Source organism: Octopus sinensis, linkage group LG27 (assembly GCF_006345805.1).
Source record: "Octopus sinensis linkage group LG27, ASM634580v1, whole genome shotgun sequence".
Taxonomy (NCBI): Eukaryota; Metazoa; Mollusca; class Cephalopoda; order Octopoda; family Octopodidae; genus Octopus; species Octopus sinensis.
This window is the reverse complement of record NC_043023.1, coordinates 12703631-12715966: the sequence shown is the minus strand read 5'-3', so window position 1 is coordinate 12715966 and position 12336 is coordinate 12703631. Positions and strand designations below refer to the sequence as shown.

Sequence of the window (12336 nt, the reverse complement as noted above, 5' to 3'; positions counted from 1 at the left end):
GAATGACTTACCACAGATATCACAGTGATATGGCTTCTCTCTTTTATCAGAGATTTTTGCTTTAGTTGAATTATTCATTATGAGAGAATAATTTCGTTATACGTATCACAATGATAGTATCTGTTTCATTTCCATGAATGTTTGTGTTCAAATGCATCAGAGAATAATTAAATGTTATGTTACTTTCATTGGTGATCTTGCTTAATATCTAAAACAGAAGATATAAATTGGTTAACTCTTCTGTAAAGTTACTCAAACTTAACCTGTAGGTTCATCATCATCTCTACATTCCAGATGGCAAAAAAAATGTTGCTCTAAATTCCATCATCCAGAAGAAATATTTCCCCATCGTTCGGCGAAGATTTTATTTATATAAAGAAGCTGATGTTTTGATGAATGTGCCTTATGAATATATGGTCTTCCTTTAATTGATGAAAGTCAATAAAAATATCAGACACACATCTGAATGAAGAAATTTCTTTTAAATCAACATGGTATGATATTATGAAATAGGAAAAAAATTCATTTCTATGAATATATTTGTGTTGCTATTTTCAGAGAATAATTTAATGCTATGCTTCTTTCATCTGAGATTTTGCTTAATATCTAAATCAAGAGGTGACAATTGTCTAACCCTTTGTAAAGTTATCCAAGCTTAATTAACCTGTAAAACAATCATCTCCTCTATATTCCAGACAGCAAAGACTTCAAATTGTTGCTGTTAATTCCATCGTCCAGAAGAAATATTTTGCTGTTGTTTTTCACAGATTTCCTTTATAAGATGAGTTTGATGTATTGATGAATGCTCCTTATAAATATATCATCTTCCTTTGGTTGATGGGAGCTGATAAAATATCAGAGGCACATCTGAATGAAGTAATTTCTTTCATATCAACAGGATGTTATATTCTGAAATAGAAAAAAAAAGAAGCAGTGAGATAAAGAGAATCATTAAACGACATAGTAATTCAACATTGCAAATCTTACAACATCAACACTGTCATCCATTTAATGTCTATATTTGCAGGGGTCAGAATCCATTGAGGCATTGAAACTTTTACAACATTCTGTATAGAGATTTCTCTATTGTTCTGCCGTGGGAAAAATTTTTGTGAAGGGTTAAGTAAAATTTTGGCAAGGATGGATCCAATCTACTTTACGATTCACTACAAATATATTTGTATACACACACACACATATATATATATATATATATACAAGTATTAAGAGAGGGACCACATGTGGTCACTCTAACGTTAGAAATAGATCCACAAAGGTCATCCACCACTAAAGAATTGTTCTCAAGCATTAATTCAACACGCCAAGAATGTAAGCGGGCAGGACAAATGAAAAATAACGAAAAAATGGATTAACTCTATACAATTGTTTCATCGTTAATAGATTGTGTAATTTTACTTACAAATCATTTTCGAATCATCGGTAGAGTATATCAAAAACATAATTTGCTGAACCAAACGCCAAAATCCATACGAAATTGATGTTATTAATTAATATTCAATTTCTTTCGCCCTTACACACACACATATATGTATACATAATAATACATATATATGCATAAATACATACGTATACGTACATACATGTTTGTTTATATTCGCGAGTGCCCGTTCTGCGTATTTTATTTTTTAGTATAAAATAGTTAAAAAAATAGATTAATCGTTCTAATTTTCTCTGGTACTATTTAAAAAGTGTGGTCCCGGTGCGCGCACTCGCGCTAGTTAGTCGTGATTAGTCGATCCTACAACGACTACCTAGCAAAGTAAATAAAACACAAAATAAATAATTTTTTTACACAAAGTAAATAATTTTTTAGCGATCCTTCGGTATAAGTACCGTGAGTGGCTTTGTTTACATTTCTGAAGATAACATAAACTCTTTTCTCCCTCCCCTAACACAACCCTTAACCATAACCCCCCATATATATATATATAAAAAAGACACTTTCTTGAAATGTATCTGGTACTTCCGGTACCTATACCGAAGTTTCGCTCATTTTTTTAAACAAAATAAATAAAACAAAAATACAAAGTAAGGATCGACTAGTCACGACACGCTAGCGCGCCCTCTCTTCTTAAATAGTACCCTTATATGTTTGTTTATATTCGCGAGTGCCCGTTCTCCGTATTTTATTTTTTAGTATAAAATATTTAAAAAATAGATTAATCTTTCTAATTTCCTCCATACTTTATGTATTCTGGATATATTTCCCATTTCCTAACTTTTTCTCACAAGTAAGCGTCATTATCTTGGAGAGGTGCGCGGTACTACTAGCGAACAGTGGTCCCGGTGCGCGCACTCGTGCATCCGTGCAAGCTAGTCGTATGTAGTCGATCCTACAACTTTCTAACTCTAACCTTAGTTTGTTTACAAAAATAACGTATTTACTTAGTTTTAAAAATTGTAGGATCGACTACTTACGACTAGCAGGCGAGGATACGCGAGTGCGCGCACCGGGACCACTGTTCGCTAGTAGTACCCTGTCATTATTGGCATTACTATCATCATTACAGCCTTAAAATAAATCGTTGTCAACTTACCGTATTCAGATACAAACGAGTCAGTGATTGTTAATTAAGCACCTTAATTAATTAATTAAGGAAAGTTATATCCCTTTATATGATTATAGTTCTTCAATTTTCTATGACTGGTTCGTTTCGTTCCGGTGTCTTCTTTGTCCCATTCTGTCAACGATGTTACCTTAAAGGTAATATAGAATATATACACTCACATATTCTAATCTACGACCGTTTCCAGCGCACGAACTGGACCCCGTCGCAGACACCGAAAGAAAGAAGGCATCTTTGACTTATATCTTCCTGATGTGACGTCAGGCCGTTGCACTTCCGATCCGTTTCTGACGTCATTTTCTCTCCTGTCCAATCATTGTCCTCCTTCACACTTCTCTCTCATCTAAAGAACAATGCTTGGATACCTTTTGGGGATCTTTTCGGTTTGACCGGCAGTTTTTTAAAATAATTTCCACGTAACTAAGCACTTTTAAACTTCGTATACTGGTAGAATGTGTTTATAAAACATCTGTTTCTCTTGGCTTTATTGAGAAAATTCTATAGTTTGTAAGATATTTGGGATCTTTTCGGTTTGAACGGCAGTTTTTGCAAATAATTTCCACGTGTTTGGGTTAGGAGTGGGGAGAAAAGGCTTTCTGTTATCTTCACAAATGTAAACAAAGTCACGTGTGTACTTATATATCGAAGCATCGCCTTATTATTTACTTTGTGTAAAAAAAAGGATCTTTTCGGTTTGACTGGCAGTTTTTTAAAAATAATTTCCACGTGTTAGGGTTAGGAGTGGGGAGAAAAGGCTTTCTGTTATCTTCACAAATGTAAACAAAAATCTTTTCGGTTTGACGGGCAGTTTTTTGTAGCAGTGTCATATGAACTTGTCACCCATAATTATAACCCTAGTATCGATCTATTGCATTTGAATCTGTGTTAGGGTTAGGGGTGGGGAAAGGGTATATTTTTTCCTTCAAAAATGTAAATAATCCCAATCTGTTTCTTAAACGAGGGACATAGTCATAAGGCACATACTGTTTCTTTGACCTCAATAGACGTCATTGATTGGTTGAAATTGCAGAAAAAAAAACAACAAATATGTTACAAACTACAGAATTTTCTCAATAAAGCCAAGGAAAAGGATGCTTTATAAATACATTCTATCTGTATACGAAGTTAAAATTTTTTTAGTTCCATAGAAATTTAAAAACCTGCCGTTGAAACCGAAAAGATCCCCATTATTCTAAGAGAACAGTTGGCGAACCAGATGGCTGCACCAGGCTCCAATCTGATCTGGCAGAGTTTCTACAGCTTGTTGGTGTTAGGAAGGGCATCCAGCTGTAGAAACTCTGCCAGATCAGATTGGAGCCTGGTGCTGCCTCCTGGTTCGCCAGTCCTCAATGAAATCGTGCAACCCATGCTACAATGGAAATCGGACGTTAAACGATGATGATGATGATGATCACAGTGATCTATTTTCTCTCATGTATAATTAAGTTGCTACTTTGAGAGAACCGTCAGTGGATGGAATGTAGTGTTGCGTGTTCGATATTCGAAGGTTGATTAATTCTTCCAATGACAACGGGGAGGGAAAAGATGTCGCCGCTCCCAACATAATGCACAATTACGAATGGAAATAGAGAAACGCTGGGATTTTTACCTTTTGACCTACAGATTTAAAAGATAATTCTTAAATCTGCTGAAAATTAGGAAGATTCATCCATTTTTTAAAAGTATTTTATACTAACAAATAAAATATGAAGAACGGGCACTCGCGAATATAAACAGATCATGTCGTGTAGCCAGCTGTAGATGTCTCCTTAGGCTGAATTACATCAACATCTCTCTATATATAAATGGCCAAATGTCTGTCTGTGTGTGCGTGTCCTTTATACAAATCCACAGTTTCTCAGTTAGAGGGCTCGCATTTTCTATGGTCATTCAAAACCGTCCAAGGGTGGTCGTGCACATCTTTACATTTCCCCAGTTACACCGCAAAGCCATTAAATATATATATAAACGGAAAAATATCTGTCTGTGCGTGTGTCCTTTATACAAATCGACAATTTTTCAGTTCGTGGGCTCGCACTTTCTATGGTCATTCCAAACCGTCAAAGGGAGGTCGTGCACATCTTTACATTTCCCCAGTCACCCCACCAAGCCATAACAAAATCAATAGAACAAGGATCTCTGAACAAATAACAATATTTATTCTTCTGTCTGTACAAGCGTTACATCTCTGGACAATCAGTAGCTAGGTCGCCTTCGTGCGGAAGCAGCAGAGACACTTTAATCACGATTGTGAAGGCATACTTCTCAGATTCGCTGAAGTCATGGATCGCCTTCAGAATTCCAGCCACACGGAGGTGGTCAAGTTGCGTCTGGCTTGGTTGGAAGCAGGGGCGAAGAGAGAGAGAGAGGACAGCGGTCAAGCTTAGCTGATGCTGATGACTGCACATGTGCATAAGGGGCTTCCGGCAGGCTCTTACCCCTGCGCATGCGTGGATGAAAATCCTAAAATGGCGTCTGGGACCAGGCGTCACTATAAGGTTGCCCCTTGAGAGCGGAGCATGGAAATAGAAAGATTGGAGTGGCACCAGAAATAAGATGGCTACCGATTACCCAGAAGATGTGGCAGAAAATATGACAATTCAAAAGAAAATGTAATCACAATATACATATAGGCGCAGGAGTGGCTGTGTGGTAAGTAGCTTGCTTACCAACCACATGGTTCCAGGTTCAGTCCCACTGCGTGGCACCTTGGGTAAGTATCTACTATAGCCTCATGCCGACCAAAGCCTTGTGAGTGGATTTTGTAGACAGAAACTGAAAGAAGCCTGTTGTATAGATGTATATATATGCATGTGTTTGTGTTTGTCCCCTTAGCATTGCTTGACAATCGATGCTGGTGTGTCTATGTCCCCGTCACTTAGCAGTGGCCACGGTCAGTCGGTGCTTTTTACAAGCCACCGGCATGGAAGCCAGTTCAAGCGGTGCTGGCAACGGCCACGTTCGGATGGTGCTTATTACATGCCACTGGCACAGGTGCCAGAGGAAGCTGGCAGCGGCCACGATCGGTTGGTGCTTTTTATGTGCCACCAGCACTGGTATCACAGCTACAATTTCTATTGATGTTGATTGATTTCGATTTGGAATCTGATTCTCACTTGCCGCAACAGGTCTTCACAAGTAGAGTTTTGTGTCCCTAGAAGGAAAGCTATGCATAAGTGGACTGGCTACATCCCAGGTAGAGGCCATGGGTTATGGTCTCACTTGTCCTGCCGGGTTGTAATAAATTTTGATATTGATACGATTACGCCTGTGTATGAATACTCAGATGTGAACTTAAGTGGCGTTTTTGAGAGAATGACTCACCACAAATATCACAATGATATGGTTTTTCCCCAATATGAATACGTTTATGTTTGTGGAAATAACTACTGCGAGAAAATGATTTACCACAGATATCACAATGATATGGCTTCTCTCCTGTATGAATACGTTTGTGGATAGTCAAATTAATATTTTGAGAAAATGATTTACCACAGATATCACATTGATATGGTTTTTCCCCAGTATGAATACGTATATGTCTAGTCAAATGACTATTTATAGTGAATGATTTACCACAGATATCACAATGGTATGGCTTCTCTCCTGTATGAATACGTTTGTGATCAGTTAAAATGTTACTTCTAGAAAATGATTTACCACAGATATTACAATGATGAGGCTTTTCTCCTGTATGTGTACGTTTGTGTTTATTTATGTCACTACTGGTAGAGAATGATTTACCACAGATATCACACTGATATGGTTTCTCTCCTGTATGAATACGTCTGTGACTGATTAAATTGCTATTAACAGAAAATGACTTACCACAGATATCACACTGATATGGTTTCTCTCCTGTATGAATACGTTTGTGCCCTTTTAAAGTAGAATTATAGGAAAATGATTTACCACAGATATTACAATGATATCGCTTCTCTCCTGTATGAATATGTTTGTGTCTGGTTAAATGGCTATTACAAGAAAATGATTCACCACAGATATCACAGTGATGTTCTGTTTCCCTAGTGTGTATACGTTTGTGTTTAGGTAATTCACTACTGTAAGGGAATGATTTACCACAGATATCACACTGATATGGCTTCTCACCTGTATGAATAGTTTTGTGCCCTTTTAAAGTAGAAGGCTGAGAAAATGATTTACCACAGATATTACAACAATATGGCTTCTCTCCTGTATGAATACGTAGGTGTCTGGTGAAATTGCTATTTTCAGAGAATGATTCACCACAGATATCGCAATGATAAGGCTTCTCACCTGTATGAATACGTTTGTGACTTTTTAAAGAAGAAGGCTTAGAAAATGATTTGCCACAGATATCACACTGATATGGTTTTTCTCCAGTATGAATACGTATATGACTAGTCAAATCACTATTTGTAGTGAATGATTTACCACAGATATCACAATGATGGGGCTTTTCTCCTGTATGAGTACGTTTGTGTCTAGGTAATTCAGCACTTTGAGAAAATGATTTACCACAGATATCACACTGATATGGTTTCTCTCCTGTATGAGTATGTTTGTGTTTAGGTAAGTAAGCACTTTGAGAAAATGATTTACCACAGATATCACACTGATGCGGCTTTTCCCCAGTATGAATAAATTTGTGACGAGTTAAAGTGCTGTTTTCAGAAAATGATTTACCACAGATATCACACTGATATGGTTTTTCTCCAGTATGAACACGTCTGTGCCTTCTTAATTACACTTTGAGAGAATGACTTACCACAGATATCACAGTGATATGGCTTTTCTCTTTTATCAGAGATTTTTGCTTTAGTTGAATTATTCATTATGAGAGATTAATTTCGTTATACATATCACAGTGATAGTATCTGTTTCATTTCTATGAATGTTTGTGTTCAAATGCATCAGAGAATAATTAAATGTTATGTTACTTTCATTGGTGATCTTGCTTAATATCTAAAACAGAAGATATAAATTGGTTAACTCTTTCGTAAAGTTACTCAAACTTAACCTGTAGGTTCATCATCATCTCTACATTCCAGATGGCAAAAAAAATGTTGCTCTTAATTCCATCATCCAGAAGAAATATTTCCCCATTGTTCGTCGAAGATTTTATTTATATAAAGAAGCTGATGTTTTGATGAATGTGCCTTATGAATATATGGTCTTCCTTTAATTGATGAAAGTCAATAAAAATATCAGACACACATCCCGAATGAAGAAATTTCTTTTAAATCAACATGGTATGATATTCTCAAATAGGAAAAAAATTCATTTCTATGAATATATTTGTGTTGCTATTTTCAGAGATTAATTTAATGCTATGCTTCTTTCATCTGTGATTTTGCTTAATATCTAAATCAAGAGGTGACAATTGTCTACCCCTTTGTAAAGTTATCCAAGCTTAATTAACCTGTAAAACAATCATCTCCTCTATATTCCAGACAGCAAAGATTCAAATTGTTGCTGTTAATTCCATCGTCCAGAAGAAATATTTTGCTGTTGTTTTTCACAGATTTCCTTTATAAGATGGGTTTGATGTATTGATGAATGCTCCTTATAAATATATCCTCTTCCTTTGGTTGATGGGAGCTGATAAAATATCAGAGGCACATCTGAATGAAGTAATTTCTTTCATATCAACAGGATGTTATATTCTGAAATAGAAAAAAACAGAAGCAGTGAGATAAAGAGAATCATTAAACGACATAGTAATTCAACATTGCAAATCTTACAACATCAACACTGTCATCCATTTAATGTCTATGTTTGCAGGGGTCAGAATCCATTGAGGCATTGAAACTTTTACAACATTCTGTATAGAGATTTCTCTATTGTTCTGCCGTGGGAAAAATTTGGTGAAGGGTTAATTAAAATTTTGGCTATGGTGGATCAAATCTACTTCATGCGTGCAAGATTCACTACAAATATATTTGTATACACACACACATATATATATATATATATACATACAAGTAATAAGAGAAGGACCACATGTGGTGACTCTAACGCTAGAAATAGATCCGCAAAGGGAATCCACCACTAAAGAATTGTTCTCAAGCGTTAATTCAACACGCCAAGAATGTAAGCGGGCAGGACAAATGAAAAATAACGAAAAAATGGATTAACTCTATACAATTGTTTCATCGTTAATAGATTGTGTAATTTTACTTACAAATCATTTTCGAATCATCGGTAGAGTATATCAAAAACATAATTTGCTGAACCAAACGCCAAAATCCATACGAAATTGATGTTATTAATTAATATTCAATTTCTTTCACCCTTACACACACACATATATGTATACATAATAATACATATATATGCATAAATACATACGTATACGTACATACATGTTTGTTTATATTCGCGAGTGCCCGTTCTGCGTATTTTATTTTTTAGTATAAAATGGTTAAAAAATTAGATTAATCGTTCTAATTTTCTCCGGTACGATTTTAAAAGAGTGGTCCCGGTGAGCGCACTCGAGCTAGTTAGTCGTGACTAGTCGATCCTACAACGACTACCTAGCAAAGTAAATAAAACACAAAATAAATAATTTTTTGGCGATCCTTCGATATAAGTACCGTGAGTGGCTTTGTTTACATTTTGAAGATAACAGAAACCCTTTTCTCCCACCCCTAACACAAACCTTAACCGAAACCCCCATATATAAGAAAAAAAGACACTTTCTTGAAATGTATCTGGTACTTCCGGTACCTATACCGAAGTTACGCTCATTTTTTCAAACAAAGAATATAATTTTTTTAAAACAAAGTAAATAAAACAAAAATACAAAGTAAGGATCGACTAGTCACGACTAGCTCCTGCGGATGCGCGCACCTGGACCTCTCTTCTTAAATAGTACCCTTGTAAGAGTTAGCACTTCCTTCTCTAAGCTTGGATTCAAAATCGAGTCCAAGAATCTTCGGTCGTCAGATACCAATGCATGTATAGGCGCGAAATTAAGAATCCGTTTGTCCTGACATTGCTCAGGTCGGAGGTCAAAGGGAGATGATCAATCAGTTTTTGTCAGAACAAAGGGATTCTTAATTTCGCGCCGATTCATGCATTGGTATTTGACGACCGATGATTCTTGGATTCGATTTCGAATCCAAGCTTAGAGAAGGAACTGCTAACTCTTACACCCTTGTATGTTTGTTTATATTCGCGAGTGCCCGTTCTCCGTATTTTATTTTTTAGTATAAAATATTTAAAAAATAGATTAATCTTTCTAATTTTCTCCATACTTTATGTATTCTGGATATATTTCCCATTTCCTAACTTTTTCTCACAAGTAAGCGTCATTATCTTGGAGAGGTGCGCGGTACTACTAGCGAACAGTGGTCCAGGTGCGCGCACTCGCGCATCCGTGCAAGCTAGTCGTAAGTAGTCGATCCTACGACTTTTTAACCCTAACCTTAGTTTGTTTACAAAAATAACGTATTTACTTAGTTTTAAAAATTGTAGGATCGACTACTTACGACTAGTCAGCGCGGATACGCGAGTGCTCGCACCGGGACCACTGTTCGCTTGTAGTACCTTATTATTATTGGTATTATCATCATCATTACAGCCTTAAAATAAATATTTGTCAACTTACCGTATTCAGATACAAACAACGAGTCAGTGATCGTTAATTAAGCACCTTAATTAATTAATTAAGGAAAGTTATATCCCTTTATATGGTTATAGTTCTTCAATTTTCTATGACTGGTTCGTTTCGTTCCGGTGTCTTCTTTGTCCCATTCTGTCAACGATTTTACCTTCAAGGTAATATAGAATATATACACTCACATATTCTAATCTACGACCGTTTCCAGCGCACGAACTGGACCCCGTCGCAGACACCGAAAGAAAGAAGGCATCTTTGACTTATATCTTCCTGATGTGACGTCAGGCCGTTGCACTTCCGATCCGTTTCTGACGTCATTTTCTCTCCTGTCCAATCATTGTCCTTCCTTCACACTTCTCTCTCAACTAAAGAACAATGCTTGGATACCTTTTGGGGATCTTTTCGGTTTGACCGGCAGTTTTTGAAAATAATTTCCACGTAACTAAACACTTTTAAACTTCGTATACTGGTAGAATGTGTTTATAAAACATTTTTCTCTTGGCTTTATTGAGAAAATTCTATAGTTTGTAAGATATTTGGGATCTTTTCGGTTTGAACGGCCGTTTTTTAAAATAATTTCCACGTAACTAAACACTTTTAAACTTCGTATACTGGTAGAATGTGTTTATAAAACATTTTTCTCTTGGCTTTATTTAGAAAATTCAACGGTTTGTAAGATATTTGTTGTCTTTTCTTAAATTTCTGCAATTTCAACCAATCAATGACGTCTATTGAGGTGAAAAAAACATTCTGTCTCGTATGAATATGTCCCTCGTTTAAGAAACAGATTGTGTTTATTTACATTTCTGAAGAAAAAAAGTATCTTTTCGATGTGAATGGCAGTTTTTTAAAATAATTCCCACGTAACTAAACACTTTTAAACTTCGTATACTGGTGAAAGTGTTTATAAAACATCTTTTTCTCTTGGCTTTATTCAGAAAATTCTATAGTTTGTAAGATATTTGTTGTTTTTTTTCTGCAATTTCAACCATTCACTGACGTCTAATGAGGTAAAAAACATTCTGTGCGTTTAAGAAACAGATTGGGTTTATTTATATTTGTGAAGAAAAAAATATACCCTTCCCCCCAAACCTAACCCTAACCCTAAAATAGATTGAAATGCAATAGATCGATACTTGGGTCATAATTATTGGTGACAATTTCATATGGCCCCACTAGAAAAAAAAGCCATTCAAACCGAAAAGATCCGTTTTCACTTCTATATGATTACGTTAACATTGAAGGGTTCACATAATCCCATTATTTACTAGCAGGGTCACTAGCACGCCAGACAAAATGCTTCACAATATTTCGTTCGTCAATAGCTTTGTTGAGGGATCTTTTCCTTTTGAACGGCAGTTTTCAACACAATTTCTAGTTAACTAAACACTTTTAAACTTCGTATAACTGGTAGAATGTGTCAAAATAAAACATTTTTTTTCTCTTGGCTTTCTTGAGAAAATTGTAATTTGAAAGTTTAAAGTAGTTTAATTTTATCGAATTTTAACCAATCCTATGCCCTCTATTTAGCTGAAGTCATTTGCTGCGTCTAAAACTGAGACAACATCCTGTCACTAACCTTAACCCTAACCCTCACCCTAAATTTTAGCCTTTCGGTTTTTTTTTCTTAATTGTTAAATTAATTTAAGGATAACAATTATAAAAAAAAAACGAAAGGCTAAAACGAAAGCAATGGAAAATAATTTAAACAATTAACAAAAAAATAATTCTATAGGATGTTGTCTCAGTTTTAGACGCAGCAAATGATTTTAGCTAGATAGAGGTGATTCATTGGTTAAAATTCGAAAAATTAAAGTACGTTAAACTTACAAATTACAATTTCTCAAGAAAGCCAAGAGAAGAAAATGTTTTATTTTAACACATTCTACCAGTATACGAAGTTTTAAAGTGTTTAGTTAACTAGAAATTGTGTTGAAAACTGGCTATCAAAAGGAAAAGATCCTTGTTGAGCTATACATAAAAATAATCAGGAACAAGGGCGTGTCGGTCTATTGCTTATTTTGCTACACAGTGTGAGGGTGGCTACCATCGACCATTTAATTCTCCAAGACGCCTCTCTCGACTAAACAGACGTTCCATTTTTACGGACGAACCACAGTGAAAATCCCTGTCTACTTTGCT

General features: G+C 35.7%; 1 long non-coding RNA gene across 1 annotated transcript; it reads right to left on the bottom strand.

Annotated features, from left to right (window-relative positions):
* Positions 1–6066: 6066 nt before the first annotated feature.
* On the bottom strand, positions 6067–6357 carry LOC118768230. Its single transcript, XR_005004058.1, has 2 exons — positions 6315–6357; positions 6067–6232 (listed from the first exon to the last, which is right to left on the bottom strand). It is a non-coding gene; the product is annotated as an uncharacterized LOC118768230 (long non-coding RNA).
* Positions 6358–12336: the final 5979 nt, after the last annotated feature.